The following is a 14,779-nucleotide window of genomic DNA, read 5'->3' as shown; positions in this document are numbered from 1 at the left end:
AGGTGATATTCACCTCTGGAAGTTCTTTCTTGCCATCCATATTTTACCCAAATGAGCTTCCATCTCGGCAAGCACAACCGAGGAACTGCATCAGCTGACTTCTAGCAGTGACATGGTTATATGTACAGTAGGTGTCTTACAAGCAGCACCTTTCAAGGTTATAGTGTCTTTGAAGAGCATGCGGGTTGCTATGAATTAATGGAATGAATTTTAATTAACACTTGCTGCTTCACAATGATGAGAGGCGGAACCACATACTGCACACAGGCATCCAGGTCTGCTGTTTTCATGTATAAAGTCAAAATCAGCAATCACGGCAGCGCAAGTGGGCGATGTGGTTAGCGTGGCTGTCTCAGAGAGGCTCAATGCCAGACCTTGGCTGCTACAGTATCTGCGTGGAGTATGTACTGTACGTTCTCCCTGTGTTCACCTGAGTTTCCTCCGGGTGCTCCGCAGTCCAAAAACATGCATGGTACAGTAGGTTAATCACTTTCTGGAAAAAAAATGTGGCCCTGTTGTGAGTGTGTATATATTTGTGTTTGTGTGTGTGCCCTGTGATGGACTGGCGTCCTGTCCAGGGTGTATCCTGTCTTGCACCCCTTGCTTGCCATGTGGGGCTCTGGCTTCCTTGGGACCCTATAATGACTAAAGCAGAAAATGGACGGATGGAAGCATAACTGGAGAAGGTTTCACAGTTGAAGTGTTGTGTTTTTTTTCTTCTTTCTTTTTTCTTTTCTCATTAACCTCTACTTGTTGCTTGCAGCCTGTATGCTGATTCAGCTCCCCACTCTCACAAAGATAAACAGACCATACAGTTCAGTTCCAATAAGCACACATCTCTATTTCAAAATGTCACTCTCCTTCACGCCGTGAGCTTTTCTGGCTTATGCCAGGATCTGCTTTCCATGTGGGGTTAAAATGTCTTTGTAAAGTTGTGAGATTTCAGTAACTTAGAGAACACTGCTTTAACGGGCTGTGGATTATACAGTATCACAGAAGATGAATGCTTAGACTTGTATGAAGGAAAGGATCCATTTCTCTATATGTAGTACTTGCTGATACAGTATATTTACATGTTGAAGTCCCTGCATTTTGAAAGTGAAACAACAGCAATAAAAATATTTAATATGAGCAGAAATAGTATTATTTAGTGGCTGATTTATTTCTTACAATGATTTGCATTAGGTTTAGCAAAAAAAAAGTAGAGCAGTCTGGATATCCATCCTAAACCTAAACCTCCTTTATAATGCTCCTTGAAGATCTGAAGTGATCTGCCTGCTATATTTAATTCAGTGGACTAGATTTGCCGTACAATTCTGTTTAACACAGGACACGCCGTGCATCTGAGTGGACTCTAGCATGGCCAGTTTATGCTTTGAATAAGCTGTGCTTGCAGAAGAATTTAATTTGATCTGCAGTTGTAATTGTGCATGAAAAAAGGGATAGTGCAACTTTAAATGTAATAAGCACAAAAAGTAAATTAACTGAAGAGAGCCCTTGTGATGTGTTGACACTTGCTCTGTGCTCCTACAAAAAAAAATGTGATGATAAAACACCACAAAGAACTGCGTTATGAATTTTATTAATGACTGGAAGACAGTATGCAAAACATCAAAGGTCCATGGAAAAGATTAATGACCCCGTGTGAGACTGTTTAATTACCTCCAGCTAATTAGATTCTTGACCAAATTTTTAATATCTGCATTCCTTCTAAAGCCTAATTGAGATTCCACCATATTTATCAATCTTTCAAAAAGCCCTTAGTGTGCAGCTTCCTGTTCCATTCCACCCTCCTTGCACTTTGCCTCCTTTTATGGACAATTATTAAATAAATAGCACAAAAGCTGTGCTTACTAAATTGTATATGAATGATGCTTTATCCATGCTTATTTTGACTATGGTGGGCTATCATCAGGATCTGTTGTTTATAATGAAGTACTCAAGCTAATAAACAGACGAGCGGCACTGTAAACTGTCCTGGTAATATTTTCTTATCTGGACCGTGCTCAGGAACCCCTCATGTGGTTTCTCAAAATTAGACTCTTTTTTTTCTGTTGTCAGATACTCCTAAATCTGTTTACCTTGGTACAGACCCAGGCAACGCAGAACATGGCTATTTTGTTTTCGTCGGCTTGTGAACCGCCCGTGTGCTCTAATAGCTCTGTTTTGTTTTTCTTTTCCTCTTATTTACTGTCTCAAACAGCAAGGCATCGCTGTTCATGAAACAGCAAACAGAAATGCTGGTTTTCATTATTGGAGCTAAAAAACAACAGTATAAGCACTGTTGAACAAATAAGCTCTGTCTGTGGGTTAAAAAATAATTGCTTTAATTGTGAACAAAACTCAATATTTTCCAAAAATGTGCTCATGTTTATCTAGAAACACCTCCTAAAAAGTGACTGAATTAGGCTGCTTTTAAACATTTTACATTTATCAACTATGAATGGGCTTACAGAGCTCCATCTGCTGTTTCTGGAATATTATTACAGAATGTACAAATTAAAATGTTCATCTCAATAAAGTCTTACAACATCCATCACATTTTGTCCCGCGCTAATCCCAAGCTGATTTGTTAGTATAAATGGCTTGTGGATTGACCCAGTGTAACCAAGAACAGTGCTGCATGCAGAAATCAATGATCACCAAAGGCCTATACCAGGCATGGTGTCAATTACAATTAGAATTACTATAGTTACACAGAGAAGCAGTTCTCTTAGTACCAACAACTTAGGTTCTCTATGGTTCCTATTTGTAATTGAAATAAATTGCTTGTCAGAGTGAAACAAACTTGCCAATAGACTACAACCCCTTAGTCAATGTCAACAAGAACAAATCACTCTACCATATTCTGTTCTGGTGTTTGCCAAAGCTGAGGACTATTAAAATACATTTTCTTCACTCGTTATTCATGCACACACGTTACCTGAATAAATCAAAAGGTTGTGTTGCTGTAAATGAATGCATTTTTTAAAAGGCACATTTTTCTACGTGATGCTGCTACTGCAGAATGTGGAGCTGCCAAAATAAACCAATAAATGTACAAAAACTGGAATTGCAGTTCCATAAATCGCAGGGCTATCATTCTATTTTTTGTTGTAGTAAAACCCTGAAAGATGCCAATATCTCACTGGGTTACTGCTGTAAAAATAGCAGACATCTGTTGTTGTACTGCACATAGCCTCAGGCCCACACCTTGAAGCCATACATGGCTCTCTTTCATATACATGATAGAACCACTTTGTTTTCCCTTCATCTGACATCACATTTTCTTACGTATTTATAGATATGTTTGTTCATACATGTATTTTTTTCTACGTCTATTCTCAGCTGCTCAAAGAATAGCTAGAATACCGGTACTGCTTTAACAAGGATGCAGGAGTTCTGATATTTTAGCTTGTTGTAGCTGGGGCTTTGTCCATTATCTGCGACTGGCTCTATCGTTGTGAATGTCGTGTACAGTACAGTACTGTATGAGTATAAATATGCGGGCCATTTGATATTCTCTTCTCTAAACCTGTATACAGGTGTGAACCGCAAAATATCTTCCATGAAAAGTGTAGGTTTGCATTGCAAAATATGTTGTGTGAAAAATAAAAATGGAGATGAATCTATATAGGATTACATATCTTTTACAGGTAACAGGAATTTATGCAATTTGAATGTGCAGTACATTCTTTCAACTAAAAATGTATGCAAAGGCTAAACCACATTTTTTAGAGAAGCACTCTCCTTAACTCTTAAATATGTAAAATCGTCCATCTGTAGGGGCGCCCGGGGAAACGGGTTGCTTTGTGTTACATATGTGAGCTACAATTATGTTGTCTCCAGGGAATCCTTACTGTCACATTACATTTACCTTGGTCTGGATTCACTTTTGCTCTTTCAAAATCCATTCAGCAATTCACTGATGACTAGTTCCAGATTCCAATAATTCCGCAAGAGTCTCTCAGCAGCCAGCTTCACTTTTAATACAGCTGGTAGCCGACAATTAGATGAACTCTCTACCAACTCCACCCAAAAGTATGGGAAAGAAAAGGAGCCATAGTGATCTTCCAAGACGTTTTTTATTTATGCACAGGACAAACTAAATGGGGCAAATATAGTCTACTAATTAAGCTATAAGCATAATGTTTGTTTATAAAAGGTTGCCCGAATGATATACATCAGAATATAAGAGAGCTTTTAAACATCCCATCTCACATACTGTACTGTATGTAAATACAGACAGACACATCTAGTGCTTTGTTTGACTTGTGAAAGTAATTTTGTGTACCTGGACTAATTTACATTTGCTCTGGCAAAGGAGGCGAATACTTACTCAATCTAATTTAGTTTTGATGTACAGTATACTTGCACCTTTTGCTGACATTTGAGCATTCACGTTTTGATTTTCAAAAAGTATGTACACATCATTTATGATTCAACAAAATGAGACATCATGGGAAAGGGGAGAATATTTTTGCAAGGCACTGTCTTTACATGTTGTACACATGCAGGTATCAAAAAGGCCTTGCACAACCGCAAGGGTATTCAGAATCTAGGAGAATATTTGGGTTTGACATTACTTCATCGTCAAAGGCTTTAATATCTGTTTCTGAGTATGTAAAATATCTTATGTTGCTCTGAACTTTCCTTAGTTTTTTTTTCATTTTCAGTCCATGACTTTCTTTAAATGCTGTTTCCCATCTCCTCTCCCACATATCTGTGAGGAATGAGGTCTCGGCTTGCGCTGTGGATGGCTCCCTATGGCAGGCAGCGCTGACCTGCGAATCGTGACTCTCAGGTTGGATCTGGCTGGTGGAGGGCTGACTTGCTGTGAAATGATGACCCCCGACACGGGTCTGCAGCCTGCGAGCCCTGCCTTCATCAGTGGCAGCCGTGTCCATTATCCAGCTCCGCTGTTTGTGTTTCCGAAATGAAGTACAAAAGCAGAGTGACCAGGCTGGCAGCAGGCCTGCCTCGGAGAGCTCATGTGCGTGGTCTGGATGTTCCAGGTCAGTGAAGGGCAGCCGCAGTGAGCTGGGCTGAATCACAATTAACAATTCCCAGCTAAACCATGTTGTGCAGCGGAACAACTGATGCATCCTGAAAACTAAATCCTCTTGCTCCTTCCCAAACCTGAAATTGCAACAATATAGTTTTACTTTTGTGACAAGTAACAAAACCCGAAAAAGTCTATGAATATGAAATTGGAGAAAAAATTCATTTGATCTTTGTAAAAATCTGTTAGCAATTACTGTACCTACAAAGCCTTCCATCAATTTGTAATGTCCCTCAAGGGAAGCCTAAAACTGAAGGGCAGCTTCTCCATAAATGTCCTGTCAAAGAAAATGGAATACTTATTGAATATCAAATAGTTTGGTTTCCTTCTCCTGTGTAATGATACTATTACATTCCAGTTACACATTATGAAGCCCCAATCCTACGTTGCCATATTTCTTCCTGCATTAAGCTAATGCCTGAGTTTCTTTAATTTCTGTTTGACCAGTTTTAGAAGCACACTGTTTATTTAATCATTTAGATAAGAAAAATATCGCTTCCTTCAAATGACCGCAATTATTGTGTCATACAGCTGCAACTGTACATTATTACGTTTGTTAATACTTTTGCTATTGTGCCATAATTCTCCTCTGCTGGTTTTGTGTTTGGGTCTGTACTTTTTCTGAATCTGAACATGTAAAAAATTTGTTGTTGTTGTTGTTGTTGTTTCACTTTTATTGTACACTTTTCTAACAGAGCAGATCAACTCAATGGAGATTGTGAGGAGTAAGCGGGAGTAGCAAACTGTGAGTCCTCATCTTTTAGCCAATAAACATATTCTGAGAACATATTACAGTACAGTCTGACAAAACAACTTCTTTATAATCTCTTCATAGTAGAATGTGATGTTTTTTCCTAAACAATAATCACTGGTTGCAACACATAACGTGATAACTAAAAAGATGAGCCTCTCATTTTGAGAAAGTAACAATTCACAGTCCAGGTTAACATTGCACTATAAGCTAAATTAATTGATCAACACGAACTGTGTTAATAATTTTTTTTTAAATCTTTTGGTACATTAACTCTGTGCATACATATAGTTTCACTCTATTTTCCCCCTCAAGCTAAAAAGATTATTAAACAAATTGAACCCCCAAGCTAGTTGATGAACTCTGTGCTCATTACTTGTATGTTAACTGTTATGGATTACCAAGAAAAGCCAATGGATGGTGATTGCATTAGGCTGGAATCTCTTTATTTTACAGCCTCATTATTATGTATATATATCATATTTCTATTTTCTGAATTTTGAAATCTAGATATTAAGGACATGTATTTAGGCTAACTTGGAACATTTTTAGTCACAAATTAAAACAAATTACATTTTTGCTCCTCATTTTTTATTACATTTCTCTGCGATCTTTCCATGCAGTGCAGTAGAATCACCCAGCCTCTTGTGAAAGAGAGCAAAGTCACTGGCTTAGTTAAGCACAACATTATCCCCGGTCCAATGGAAAACCAGTGAACCACTCAACAGAAACAAAAAGAGTGTTATCATGAAACTCTTGGGCTCACACATCTCACACCTGCCACACCACAAGATTCTCTACATGGAAACTCTTACGTGAAAAAGAAACACATTTTGTTTAAGTTTCTAGTATTTTACCCCATACAGTTTTTTGTCTATTAACATTTAGTTTATTTAACTTTTTTTTTTCACTTTTGGCCTGTGATCCTAAATGATTCATTGTATTGAATAATGAATTCAATAAAATGGAATGTCAGTTGTGTGGACTCTTACAAGAATGTGTTACAAACTAACCTGTATCTTCAAGGTACAGAACAGAAGAAAGATTACAAACTACAGGAGAACTTTTGGCCCATCTACCATTTGGTAGTCATCCAACTGTTTCGTGAAAGAAGATGTATCAGCTTCAACCTCATGGCTCTGTAGTGTGTTCCACACTCCCATAACCCTCTGCATAAAGAAGCATGTCTTTTAAAAAAAGAAGCGTGAAGTTTTAAATGCACTTTAACATAGTTTCTACTTGTGTCCTTGTGTTTTTGTCACTATTTATTTTGAAGAAGTCCACGTTGTTGACTTTGCGGATCTTGAACACTTGGATCCCCTCGTTCTCTTCTCAGTTCAAGACTTAAAAGGTTCAGTTCTTTTAGTCTGTTAGTGCAGGACATTTCTTTGAATACCTGGACTTAAGTGAGAGCAGTTGTATCTTTTTTTGTAATGTGGTGACCAATATGGTACATACAGTAAAATGCAGTCTTAAATTTTAATAATTTTAACACAATATCCTTTTTTAAATTGTACACTTTTCAATACATACCTGAACATCTTTTCTGCCTCCCCACACTTTGTAGAAAGTGTAAATAATGTGATGATATAAACACCACTGTCTTTTTCATAAGTAGCCTCACATGTATTATTCTGCACATTAGGATCTGGACACTCATGCAGGACTGTACATCCTTAAGATAACATGGACCCTGACCATTCAGTGCTTTAAATGTGAGCAGGGAAACCTTCCATTCTGAATTTCACTGAGAGTCACATGAGCCACCGAATTACAAACATACTGAAGCCACTTTAATATCTTAGAAGAGAATCCAGTCAGTAAGGCACTCCAGTGGACTAATCGTGACTAAATAAAGACATGTATCAATATTTGAGCAATATAGAGAGAGCGAGGGCTATAACTTGGTAGGTGGAAGAAAACTGCCCTAAAATCTGCACTTCAAAGGGCCAAAAGTAATATCAAGGTTTTTAACTTTCTTCAAAAGTTTTACATCAAACCCATTAGAAATGGTTTAAGTTCTATTGTATCCATATCTTAATGTCAGAGAGAGAGCTCTAAAGAGGAGAAACTACAGAAGAACGATCTGATTTGTTCTGCACATAATACCCAGAGTCAGCTTCTCAGATTTACCATCATGGTGGCAAATACCCTGAGCAGGAGGCTGTGTGTTAATACTAATCAGCAAAGGTCCCAGCAAAGAACCCTGTGGAATACCCTGAGCAAGTGAGACAACGTCAGATTTCAAATATCCAGGATTTACAAATAGTTTTTGCTAGCCATATAGGAGCCAAATAAATGAAGGGAAGTCCTACTGATCCCTACTGTAGATCATCTATGCACTACAGTAGGAGGCTGTGATTGATACTGTAGATAAAACCAAAGATACCTTTCAAAAATAATAAGACAGCCTTTGGCAGATCACCAGGTAGAAACATTTAACAGATTTTGTGGTTTCTACTGAATTCTTCCATTGTACAAATGAAAATAAATGTTATACAAGTGTATCCAATCTACCACCCTTCAGATTCTTCTGTTACTCTCATTATCCCATTACAGTACAAGCACTCTCTGGTCTCTTCATCTGTGTCAGGTTTAAGTTTATTAGTTTACCTTAAGGAAGCTGTAACTGTTCAGTTTATTGTTGGCTTGTAGTGGAGTGGAGAACTGCCACATTCTGGTAAATAAGAACGAAAACGTTTTTTAATTTTATTTTGCTGTCTTTTCCCATCTCACAATCGATCTTGTAAATTTGATTTATTTTTTTAACTTTTACAGTACTAACATACTGTACAGTATGTACAAGCTGCTTAATTTTGTTTCAGTGCCCAGTCCAAAAAAAAAAATTAACATCTAACATCTTTTCGTGAAGTAACTTTAAAGCTTGAAATTTGCAATGAGTACATGGCAGCAAGATTTCTTGGCAAGTTCCAAATAACATGCTAAAAACTGAGACTTTTTTAAAGGGTGCCAGCAAGCCAATATCCACGGGTCTTACCAGCAACATATCAAGAATAGGCACTTCTTATATCAAAACTAAACCTCTCTTAATTTAAATTATTTTTAATCAAAGCTGGCTCACCTCTATATTCTGTACCTAGCTTTTTGTTTTAATTACTACACGGGGGAATGTTATCGTTTTTACTGTACAATAAAGAAAGCATTACCCTTATGGTTTATTATCAGAGATGTATTAGATATGGTGATTCCTTTCCTGTCTCGCTGTGGTTTAGGTTAATAGATGATGTTTGGGTTAGTTTTAGACTAAACACATTACAATGCACAAGACACACCTGGTCTTTATCAGATAAGAAGCCAATCGTAGCTATGAGAACCAAATCAAATTCTGAAAGCACTTCCTGCCCAGTACACAGACTTGCTAGCTGGATTTATTTTTTAAGAATCAGTGACCGAGAATAATTATATCGCAAAGGAGAACAACATTTTTTTAATGAGGAATTAAAGATAAATTGTTTATAGTGCTTTTACGGACTTTGTATTCGACTGCTTTGTGTATTCAGTAAATAATTCACATAAAAGCTGCTTGTTCCAGAGCAGAAGAGAAGCAACAGCATCTGAAACATATGGGGGAAAATCACATTGAAAGCAGTGAGCAGTAAATTAATCGTAGCAGATGCCAGGATGTCTGGCTACTGTTTACTCTGAGGAGTCGTGCATTCTTTATGTTTTGAAATAATTCTATTGTAACAATGTACAAGTTTGGTTTAGTTTTACTTGGCAATAGTTGCTTATTTCTCAAGGTGTGTACCGATATTAATCCATTAAAAAACATGCATTGTTCCCAAAAAACATTTAACCTTTGTACCTTATTTTACGTGTGTGCCACAAACATTTATCTTATTCAAACTGGACAATATCATTGTTTTACTGACCCTGCTGTTGGCACTAATAGACGCTGTGCTGTTCTATTATTAGATGGGTGTCTGGGTCCCTTTTGATTTTTTTTTATATTTTACTTACAATGATTTGCTGAATAATACGTTTACAGAGAAAAGCTTTAAGGACCTAATTTTGCCAACTACATCGATTGAGAACAAATAATCACTTTGGTCATGATCACCTGGAGACTCATTTCCCCCAGCAGAACAGTCACCTGAGCAATGAGCCTGAAGTAAGTTGTACCACCCAAGACCCTGCTGGGCAGTGTCCGAAATAGTTTTACTTCTGACAGGAAAATGCATGCGTAGACTTGAATAAGTGACTCATACAAGAAAAGCTAGAAATAACATTGCCCTTGTTCTTGGTTTTTGCACATTTTATGCAAGTTTAATGCATGGAGTTTATAACAGAAATGTGGGAGGATTAGATCCTAATCTCACACAGATCCACTTGCCTACGTGTATAAGCCTCGCACCCAGGACGTGTCTTCACGTACTGTATCTGTCTCACATCCCCCCACCTCCTTCTCCACACCCTTGCAGCAGCTCCCTGGCTCAATCCTTGCAATAGTGAAGGGAACTTGGGCAGCTTTATCCTTTTGGAGAGGCTGCCATTCCCACCATTCCCTGAACAGGAGTCATGCCAAATACTTTATACACCTGTCGTCTCTCTATCACATTCATTAGGATCTAACAAAACTACAGAATTTGCAATTCTGCTGAACTAAACTCATTGCATGAGAGTGTCACACTCTATGTCACAATAAAACTGATTGATACTGTGCTAATTTGGTCATGTTCTGAATTACTTCTCTATCTAATCCCTTCCTTATTAGATGGTTTCCTCGACATGAAAATGAATCGCAAAAAATTGTTCAGTTCAGAGAGGTCACTGTGACATGTGGCTGCCTTTTAAATACACAGATATTTAATAAATATTTAATTATTTGTTAAATGACATTATTCATAATAAATCTCTGAGTGGGATATCAATCCACAGCTTTCAATGTGCTGGCTGTTATACCATTTCTTCCTTTTGATGTTATTTCTATCCTCTTTCACACCATTAGCAGAAAGGAACATTAACTACTAACTACAAAACAGGCTAGATGAGACAAAGTGCCCCCTCACGTTTGTAACCCTTCTTATGTTCTTATGAAAATATGTGTTTATCAGGAAGCACAGCATGAATTTTGGACAACTTCCACATATTCTTTTTGGAGCAGGGCTTATCCCAAGCCTGTATCTAAGTGACGTAATCCCCCAGGAAACTCAATAGCCTTCAATTATTCCCCGACATGAGCCCTGTCTTTTGGTGTAGTGGAATTCACCACCATTTTGAGAAGCTAGGAGTTGACTCAGAGACAATAACTGGGGCTCAGCGGGGAACGATCCATGTTAACAACATTTGTGCCACGATAATACAGAGGGGGATCATTGAGCCCCACAATAGTGACAAAATCCTTAACAGTGATGCCTCTTGGTCACTGTTATTGTTGCAGCCAGAGGAATAGATACAGTATTTAGTGGGAGAGAGTGTTAGGGAACTCAAGTGATTGAACCCCAGCAAGTGCCAAGCTGCACACTCTACACATCCGTTTTGACCAGTACGGGCTTATCTGTTTCAGGACATGTTTTTTTGTCATATACTCAACATACAGTATGTGCAGGAAAATAAGCAGATTAAAACTGGTGAAAACGAACTGCTCAGGTTTGAACAAAACTCAGTAACCCCTCTCAAGTTTTACACTAATTTGTGTATTTCCTTAAGTTTGAGAAAAGTAAGGGTGCATTTATGGGACGTGCAGAATTCAACATACCAAAGGAGGAATTTACAGGCACTGAATCTCAGACTATAGTAATCTACTGTGCACATACTGTAACTATAAGACACAATCAAACTAAATAGAATAATTACAGTTATTCAGCTCATTAAATAAATGTACCAATTACTTGAGCAACTAAGATCAACTAGAATAACAACTAGAAGACACCAGAACCTGATCAGGATCTCTTTTATATTCTTAAAAAACTTGGTAATTAGAAGCAGGCTGGGATTTTGTTCTGTTATCCATGGATGTACAGTAAGGTATTTTCCATCTAAGCCTCACTGGATATTAAGTCAGGTAACTGTGCAAATTGTGTATTATACTGTAGGTCAGGTTACATTAAATGTGTCATTTATCTTTATCCAGATGTGACAAAGACATTTGTAAGAATCTTATTTATTGATTTTTCCTCTGCTTTCAATATAAGACAACCACTGCTGCTTGCACAGAAACTCTTAAAGAACATGAATTTAAACAGTTACTTGATAAGATGGATCCTAGACTTCTTAACGAACAGGTATTGTCACGCCCTCTGCAGCCAGAGGGTGCTCCTACTCTGTCCTGTCCCTAGTTTCCTGTGCTTTGCTGTCCTTCCAGTGTCTCCCTCTCTGGGGCTATATACTTCCAGGTCACTCATTCACCTTTGCTCAGCATTGACGGTCGGATGTCCTGAGACCTGCCTAGCATCCAGGTCGCCCCACGGCCGCTGCCTGAGGGCATTGGTTTCTATACGACTCCTGAACTGCTGAGCCGGGGCTAACAACCATCTCGCCACTACGCATAGGGTCTTTTTCCACTCTCCTGCCTCTCCACAGTTCGTCCCTTCCGACATCCGTGACAGAATGCTGAGCCTCCTACTGACCCCGCTAGTGGTGCCTTTTGTTTTTCCGCAGTTTTTTTTCTCAGCTTTTTCTGACTCCTATGTCTTTGAGTGGGCTGCAGCCTGGCTTTCCTCGGGTTGTCTTCTCCCGATATCAGCGTTAGTTTGGTGAGCCTTTTTTGCCGTTCCTCCATTCTTATTGCTGGATATCACTCCGGTCATCCATGCCTGTGAGCGGGCCTGGCTTTCCTCGGGTTGTCCACTCCGATATCAGTGATAGAATGTGAATGTGTCTTTTGCCCAGTCTGCGGTATTTTTCCCGGGTTTTTGTGTTTTTATTCTTGTTTTTTGTTTGGTGTTTTGATTTTTCACTTCCTGGTTTCCCCTTCTCTCTGGCCCCCCTGTCCAGTGTGTCTTGGAACTTTTGGTTCCTATCTGTTTTTTTTGTGGTTTGTTTCCCTGGTCTCCCAGGTTTATCTTTGTTGTGGTTTGTGCTTGTGTACTTGTCTTTTTTTTGTTTCAAGTCTCCGGAGCTCTACCTGTACCCCCCTTCCTCTACCCAATAAAGGTTTATACCCTGGAGGAGGGGGCAGCTCTCAGCTGTGGACTCCTGGAGGTTTCCTTTCAGTTAAATGAGGTTTTTCCTCCCCCCAGTGCTGTGTAGCTCACTTATTTGAATGGGCGTCAGGAGCCGTCCATGAAGGGGGGGGCACTGTCACGCCCTCTGCAGCCAGAGGGCGCTCCTACTCTGTCCTGTCCCTAGTTTCCTGTGCTTTCCTGTCCTTCCAGTGTCTCCCTCTCTGGGGCTATATATTTCCGGGTCACTCATTCTCCTTCGCTCAGCATTGACATTCGGATGTCCTGAGACCCGCCTAGTACCAGGTCGCCCCACGTCCACTGCCTGAGGGCATTGGTTTCTATACGACTCCTGAACTGCTGAGCCTGGGCTAACCCCCATCTCGCCACTACGCATAGGGTCTTTTTAACTCTTCTGCCTCTCCACGGTTCATCCCTTCTGACATCCGTGACAGGTATGAACAGGTCAGACTGAGGAAATTGATCTCTGAAATTCCCTACACTTCTATTGGTTCACCAAAGGGGTATCTTGTCCCCACATCATAGTTGTACATTTTGTAAGAGCAAACACACATACAGAAATCGTTTGCTAATGACACAGCACTAATCAGTTCATTAAAGCATCCATAAAATAATCACAAACCCATTCTAAATAATTTTATTTAAAGTTGTGATGAGTTCTCTTTGATGCTAAATGTTTTGAAAACATTGATTTCAGAATAATGCAACACCCCTCCTGCTTACTGTAATTAACGGTCAGACTGTCAGACTATAGAGGTTGTCAGTGACCACAACTCTGAGATGGGATAGCTGTTGTGATGACACTTACTGTATAAATCTTATTTGGGAAACTTATTTGGGAAAATAAGTGGAACATAAGTAGCAGACTAATTCACCAATTCACTAATGCAAATTGACTTATGTATCCTCTACAAACGGAGGGTTGTAAAGAAGGCCAAAGGCATTATGGAGTGTGTCTCACCCCCTCCATTGTGAATTTACACTTCTCCCATCTGGGAGACTCCTGTGTCCCCTGTCTGTGTGTAAAACTAACAGACCCAGGAAATCTTTCATCCCTGCTGCAATCTCTCTCTCAAACAATGTAAAGTAACACTCTTACGTCCTGGAACACGATTGTACTGCCTTCACTGTTCCTAATGTTTGTCTGTCCTTGTTGTTCTGTTGTGTTGTACTGTGCCATAAAACAACCCCCCCCCCCGAGGATGATAAAGCTAAAATTGATTTTAAATGAAGGCAGGTGCACAATTTAAAATCTAAAATGTGGTCAGAGTGTATTTTATATGCTAACACAGAAAACACAAGAAAAGTTGTGTATAGATTAAACCCGTGCAGTGATATCCCCTCCAGACGTAAAGGTCATTTTTACTGCTCGGACACTGACGCTCTGGCAGTTCCCAGCACGAGGCTCTGGACACTGAGAGACCTTGTCGTCAGATCTGTTGCTTCAAGGTTGTGGAATGGTCTCCCAGCTTTTTTCAGATCTTGCGAACCACTCAGCAGTTTCAAGTCCTGTCTTAAAACTCTCTTTTCTACTCTAGCAATTAATTCTGCTCAATTTATTGTTTTTATTTGTGTATCCCTGTCTCTTCTGTTTGGTTGTTTTATTGTACAGAGCCTTGAGATGACGTCATATAAAATAAAGGTTTTTATTCTCCTTCTTCTTGTTATTCATATTTTTATATTATTCTTGTTCTTGTTATTTTTGTTGTTATTATTACAGTATTATTATTCCTATTAAAGGTATTTATTACTCCTATTAGGGGTAATTATTTTCTGAATTGAAAGCTCAAAACGCCAAAGCATGACACCGACTACACCTGCCTTTCTCAGGGTTGACACTCC

The 14,779-nt window shown here is 39.0% G+C and overlaps 1 long non-coding RNA gene across 1 annotated transcript in view; it reads right to left on the bottom strand.

Moving 5' to 3' along the window:
• Positions 1-5,028: 5,028 nt before the first annotated feature.
• Positions 5,029-14,779, bottom strand: part of LOC148822451 (uncharacterized) — a 20,828-nt gene continuing 11,077 nt past the window's right edge. The window contains exons 2-3 of the long non-coding RNA XR_016093907.1: positions 5,243-5,318; positions 5,029-5,118 (exon numbers count right to left, since the gene is read on the bottom strand). This is a non-coding gene — a long non-coding RNA (uncharacterized LOC148822451). The remainder of the gene's footprint in view (positions 5,119-5,242; positions 5,319-14,779) is intronic.

The sequence above is a fragment of the Atractosteus spatula genome, chromosome 13, assembly GCF_055471065.1.
Source record: "Atractosteus spatula isolate fAtrSpa1 chromosome 13, fAtrSpa1.hap1, whole genome shotgun sequence".
Classification (NCBI taxonomy): Eukaryota; Metazoa; Chordata; class Actinopteri; order Semionotiformes; family Lepisosteidae; genus Atractosteus; species Atractosteus spatula.
The sequence above is the reverse complement of the archived record's forward strand: the minus strand, read 5'-3'. Positions and strand labels throughout refer to the sequence as shown.